Raw genomic sequence first — 6000 nt, 5'->3', positions numbered from 1 at the left:
CTGACCCACCATCCTTGGGAAGGTGTGAGGAGGGAAACCTGTGTTCATTGATGAAATTGATGAAATTGGGACCATTTGGGAGGGGGCATGAAATTCTCCCTTGCAGCGCAAGTGTCCCGCTCCCACCCTCAGTCCTTGCCATATGGTCAAGCTTCCCACATCACCAACACACACACGTCTCCACCCCCGTTCCAGATGAGGTCTGGAAGCCAAGACTGCCCCCCACCCCCTTGCAGGCGTAAGAGGCAGGAAGGAGAGCTCTAGACACCAAGCGAACCAGGGAGACTCTTATTCTGACGGAGCCAGAGCGGGGCGGGGGGGGGCTTCATTTCCTGACAGCTATTTACTTGAAGCAAATGATTAGTTTGGGCAGGATGGACGCTAGCATTGAATCAATTACAGGACTCCGTCTCCGAGGCCATCAATGAGCGAGGAAAGGAAGAGGAAGAGAAGACGTGGACCCCCCCTCACTTTAAAAAGTTTTAAAATTGCTGTTATTTTACGGATTATTAGCAAATACACCAGAAGGTAAGGGAAGGGCTTTCTTCCTTCTCTCTCTCGCTCTCTGTCTTTCTCCTCTGGAAACTTGGAAAAGTTGGATTCAAGCAAAGGAAGAGGGGCTCAGTGCCTAGATGGAATGAGAAAGCACCTGGGCGGCGGGGGGGGGAGTGTTGCACCCCGACCCAATGCCTCTTTATTCAGAGATCAACAGTCCTACTGGGATCAGTGGGGCTTACTCCTAAGGAAGTGTGCCCTGGCTTGCAACGACGGAGGTTCAAACAGTTACAGAGAAGTGTTGGATGGCGCGGGGGGCGTGATGCTGCTGTCCACAAAGAGAGGGGGAAATGGACCCCCTGCCAGGGTGAACCAATGCGTCAGAAGAAGCGCGGCTTGGGGGCAGGATGGGTTGGGTGGCTTTCTAGAGGAGACCGAGGAGGATCCAATGGGGGAAGGAGCTGGATGGGATGGTGGAGCTGACACCTTCGTTCGGGTCCGAGAAACTTCCAGCGCCGCTCTCTGCCGCCGTAGGGCAAATGGCCAGGGCGTCGGGGGGTCTCCCCATTCGGGTGTCGCTCTCTGGAGGAGTTTTGACTCTGGTCTGAAGGGAGGCTGCGGCGCTGGAGGAAAAACGCCGCCTTGCTTTGGCAGCGCTAATGACAACCAGATTTGGAGGCGAGCGAGCGGAGGGGCCACCGCGCCGCATTCCTGCATCTGGGCTGGGAGGAGGGACTCGGGGCAGGCAGCAGCAGAGGGCTCCTCCGAGAGGGGAGGGGGAAAGGAGAGGTGTGTGTGTGGTGGGGGTGGTGGTGTGGGGGGGGGGGGGTGAGCGCGCGTGCCCCGATCTGGAGTGAAGCCCCTTTGAGTGGATGTGTGTTTAGCCAGCGGGGTAATCTGCAGATGAATCACGGAACAGGAAAGGGAGCGGGGAACTGGCCAAGCGCGCTGAGCTCCTCCATCCAGTCTGAGCACAGCCGATGCAGGGCGGTTGAGGAGAAGCGGCTCAGAGCTTGCTGGAAAAGGTAAGCGCGGGTGGGGGGGGGGGGGTGTCAGCCGGAGGCTCTTTCTCTCTCTGATCCCAGCTGCCAGTTCTCTCCCTCCCCTCTTAACCCCTCTCTTTTCGCTCGCTCGCCTTTTCTTTTCCTCCTAACCCGAAGTCCCTCCGAATCCGGGCGTTCACACTGCTGATGTCGGCATGTGGGACTCCCAAGTCCCGGCTGACCATATCTTCTCAGATTCGAAGAGAGAAGCGCTCAGTGGTTGCATCAACGTCGCCAGATCCCTTCAGAAATGGACTCTTGGGGTACCTGCCGGACTCTGCCAAGATACCCCCCACGCCCCAGATGTGCATGGACTTCTACCCTGCCTAGCTAACTTTGCTCCACACAAGCTGGAAGGAGCTGCGTGCGTGAAGCGAGGAAGGAGGCGTTGGGGGGTGGTGGTGTTGGGTATGGAGGATGCTCTGGGAAAGCCGCTGGAGTGTGTGTGTCTGGCGCTGCCAACACTGCATGGCGAGTCGGGCTGCCTTGGAAAAGTTCTGGGCGGGCGCACCAGGAAATGGCTCTCCCCGCTCTGTTGCTCAACGTTTTCTTTGGACGGGGATCATTTTGCAGCTCGTGGGCGATCCAAAGAACACGGCGGCGGGGCAGCTCGCTGGACTGAAGACGACGAGACTGGGCTGTGCGGCCCCACAGCCCGGAAGATCCCCTCAGTCAGACAGAGACTATGGATTATTGGCCCCCTGGAAAATTGCTCTGACTTGGCTTTTTAAAAATTATTGATTTTTAAGTCCCTGAGGGAGGAAAGTGACTCTCCAGCCTCCAAGGTGATGGGTTCTGCCCTCGATGCGGACTGCCACCCTGGGACAGGCGCCTGGCTCATCTTTCCGTCTTAAAAACTGTTGACTGCCCCCCCCCCCTTTCGAGGGCTGGATTGGAAAGCGAGGGGACCTTAGGAGGGGACTGGGACGCCGTCTCTGCCTGCAGGCTGCCAGCCAGGCTGATCCAGGGGTCAAGAAGCAGCCCCTCAGCCCCACTCAGCCATCTCCAGGGGGAGCCGCCCTGGCTTTCTCTTTGTCCTGTTAATTCATTTGACGGGGCGGCCCTGGAATTGCAGCGCCCCCGCTCGGCACCTCTGCTCGCCCTCACCTTGACGTGACATGTCGTTCGGGATGGATCCACCGCTGAGGAAATCGGAACTTCCCCGAAGCGGTCTCGGCCCGAGAGGGAGCACGGGGGTCTCCGCCCATCCCGCCCCAGCGCAATCTCTTCCTTAAGCCTGCCCGCAGCGTCCTCGATTCCCCCGCCAGCTGCTGGATTTCGCACCGCCGTCGACTAACTGGAATGCCTTTGATAGCCCATCGCTCTTTAGAGGGCCCGAGGGTTCCCTCGTTTGTTTTTTTGTTTTGAACAGTCTCCTGGTGGTGTTTGGATTGGGGCTTTGACAGGCCTGGACCTCTTCTTGCCTCTAAACCTTAAAGGACGCCAGCACGCCAATTAGCGACTTTCAACGGCCATTCCTCCACCCCCCGCCTTCGAAATAGCTCCTGGAAGAAGAGACTGTCTGCGGGGAGGCGCAGCAGATGCCACTGGAATGTATTACTGACCCGAGAACAGTTGGGGTACTTCTCCGCTTCTACCGATATATGTTCTTCCCATCGCCCTGGATCCTGGTGGAATTTCGGACTAGATTTGATAGCAAGCTGACCAGTCGTGTGAACGCCTCCCTCGGGGAATACTACAAACGGGCTTAAGAAAGAACTGGGTGGGGTGTAGAAAAGGCGCCCCTTTCAACTCGTCTGCCCCCAATATTTGTTTCTTCAGCGTGGCCCAAACAACTCCATTCTTTTCTTTCAGGAAAACATAAACAAAGCAAGAAAAATTGACATTAAGGCCGGATCTTTTCCTTGGTCTTTAATCTCTTCCTTTTCACTGCCCTCTTTCCTCTTTCTTTACTGTTTGCTTTGAAAGCCCCGAGGTGAAGTCCTTTCAAGCCATCCGATCCTCAACCCAGTTAAGCCGCAGCGCTGGATTTTAAGCTGATTTAAAATCCAACGATTCCAGCTTAACAAATTCACCATCTCGCCACGTAAGTTTTGGTAGAACTTTCTGGTTTAAACGAGCAGACTTGGAAACGTGTGAACGTTAATTTTCTCCAGGTCGTCCAAAGTATGATAAAGTCCAGACGTCGTTCATAATGGCCATTTGTCCTCTGGCTTGGATGGAAACTGGCCTGCGCCATCTATATTGGAGAGGACTCATGAGTTAAGGTGAACTAAGCCAGACTGTTGCATAGGTAGCGTTTGTCTGGGCTTCTGCCCATTCATATGGGTTAACCTAGATTTGGGTTAACCTAAACTTAGGCTAAAGGCCAATTCACACAGGCATGATCACCACTTGTTGATTACTTGCAGCTGAATGCAAGGCATGTGGTGGTCCGAAGAGATTTGAGGCGATATGAAATTTCTGTCTGTGGTACATAGTGTACGATGGCAGTGCTGCAGTCACCAAAGGGTCCGGCTCTCGGATCCTTTCAGGGTATGATAATAATCTCGAATTCAAGCCTCTAGCTGAGGAGGCGCTGAACAGGGACAGGCAGACTGCATGGCATGGAGTGCTGGGGGAGGGGGGCAGCTGAAGTTGGGAAGGGGGGCAGCTGAAGGGAAGTGCGCCTAGGTGTTTGCAGTGTTGCTAAGTACGGATCGCTTCATCCTCCCCTTCCGCCGAGATCCCATCAGGGCATCACCTCACCGCGCAAAGGTGGGGGCTACTTGCAAAGTGCGGGGACGGGACCCTGGTCGGAGCGCCCACCCGCCAGCCACGGTGGCTCTCTTGGGTTTGGAGAGAAGGCGCTCGGGAGGACACAGATTTTGGCTTTCCGGATTAACACTTCTACAGATGAGGTCTGGAAAAGGGATTGCGGGCAGCTGCGTCCTCTGGGGCCGGGGTGTGGAAGGAGGGCACCCGTCCTGTCCTGGCTGGCTGGCAGCAGGCGGGTTGGCATTGAAAAGACAGGAGGTTGCGCGGCGCGCGGTGCAGGGGTCCGATACGATCCGGCTTCGATTCGATTTCGAGTGGGCGGGGTAGAGAAGTCGCGGAGTGCTCCCGGTTGCAATGGTTGCATCGCTTTGCTTCCCCAGGCCAAGCCTCGGTGGTTCCCCCGTCGACGGGAAACAGCGGCCTTTAATTCGCTGACGAGGCTTGGGGCGGGAGGAGGGCAGGCGGGGATGCGGTTTGCTCCGCTGCCTAATCATAGTCTTCCTTCTCTAAAATTGCCGACTTTGCGTTTTGCTTGTCTTGACTGTCCAGAGGGAGACCACCACGGGATGAACCCCCTGACTGGCGCCGAGTCGCCAGTCCATTCTCTCTCTCTGCTCGGGTTTATTAGCTGCAAAGGTTAGGAAAGCGCCACATGAAGCCGCCCCACAGACCCCACTCCAGAGGCGAAGCCCCCCAAAGGCTTGAGTTAAGAAAAGGCGAGAGAGGGAGGAGGGAGGATGCATTGATCTGTAGCCGAGCGACTCGAAACCCTGAAGATCGGGGGGCGGGGTGGGGGGAATGCCCTCACATTTCTTGAGGGCTGGTGCGGTGACTGTGTGATGTGGCGGGGTGGGTCGGCTGGACTGTGCCAGACGCTGATTTTTCCCAAAGGAAGAGGCAACACTAAATTATAGCCAAGCTGGGTCACAGCGATCTAGGCGATGTTTGCAACAACAGCATCTGGGTTTGCGGTGCTCTGCTGCCCCCCAGCGGTCATATCTTAATAACACCGGGATGGACATGGGGGTGGGGGTGGAGAGAAGTCAGATTTATTAGCCATCGTATTGGGCACTGTATGCTTTTTTTGAGATCGGTTAGACATCTAGAGAGCTAGTGTAGTTAGAAGCTAAGATACGACATGAATTCGTCTTAGGTAAGCTCCTGTGTCTCTCCATTTGGGCCCATTGCCCAGTGGCAGGGCTCCTGATTTTTATGCAGGAAGTTCCAGGTTGCGTCTCTGACCTCCAAGTGGGTCTGGGAAAGTGCCTTGTCTGCAGCCCTGGAGAGATGGTGCTGCTGCCGCTGCGGCCAGGGACCGCAGACAACGCAGAGCTTAGATGGACCTTTGGGATAAAGCAGCTTTGCCTGTGTGTAAAATATAAAATGAATGAATGAATGAATATTAAAAAAAATCCATTCCCAGGGTGGCTCACAGAAGTTGTAAAACAATGTAAAAGAAAATTACTCTAAGAAAGCAATAAAATCCACCAGCAGCCAATTAAAAATGGCAGGTGAAGAGACAGCAGATGAAAGCCCGCTAGGGAACATTAATTCACCCAGGTTTTTAATTAGATTTATAGTTTTAATATCTTTAATATTTTATTTTCAATGTTTTCAGTATTTTAATTGTTCATTGAGTTGATGTTTTAAATGATTTTAATTGTAAACCGCCCAGAGACGCAAGTTTTGGGCAGTATAGAAATATTTTAATTAATTAATTAATTAATTAATTAGCATGCAAGAA

At 54.2% G+C, this 6000-nt stretch overlaps 1 protein-coding gene across 4 annotated transcripts in view; it reads left to right on the top strand.

Annotated features, from left to right (window-relative positions):
* The first annotated feature begins 386 nt into the window (after window positions 1–386).
* PDGFRA (platelet derived growth factor receptor alpha) overlaps window positions 387–6000 on the top strand; it is a 67021-nt gene continuing 61407 nt past the window's right edge. For 2 of the 4 annotated variants that reach the window (XM_053258311.1, XM_053258317.1), the window contains exon 1: window positions 387–528. The gene's annotated coding sequence lies outside the window, so the exon portion shown is untranslated. Of the gene's footprint in view, window positions 529–1371; window positions 1521–3719; window positions 3767–6000 lie in introns of those variants that run through there. The other 2 variants (XM_053258312.1, XM_053258314.1) reach the window with 2 other exon arrangements.

The sequence above is a fragment of the Hemicordylus capensis genome, chromosome 5, assembly GCF_027244095.1.
Source record: "Hemicordylus capensis ecotype Gifberg chromosome 5, rHemCap1.1.pri, whole genome shotgun sequence".
NCBI classification, from domain to species: Eukaryota; Metazoa; Chordata; class Lepidosauria; order Squamata; family Cordylidae; genus Hemicordylus; species Hemicordylus capensis.
This window is presented reverse-complemented; position numbering and strand designations above follow the sequence as displayed.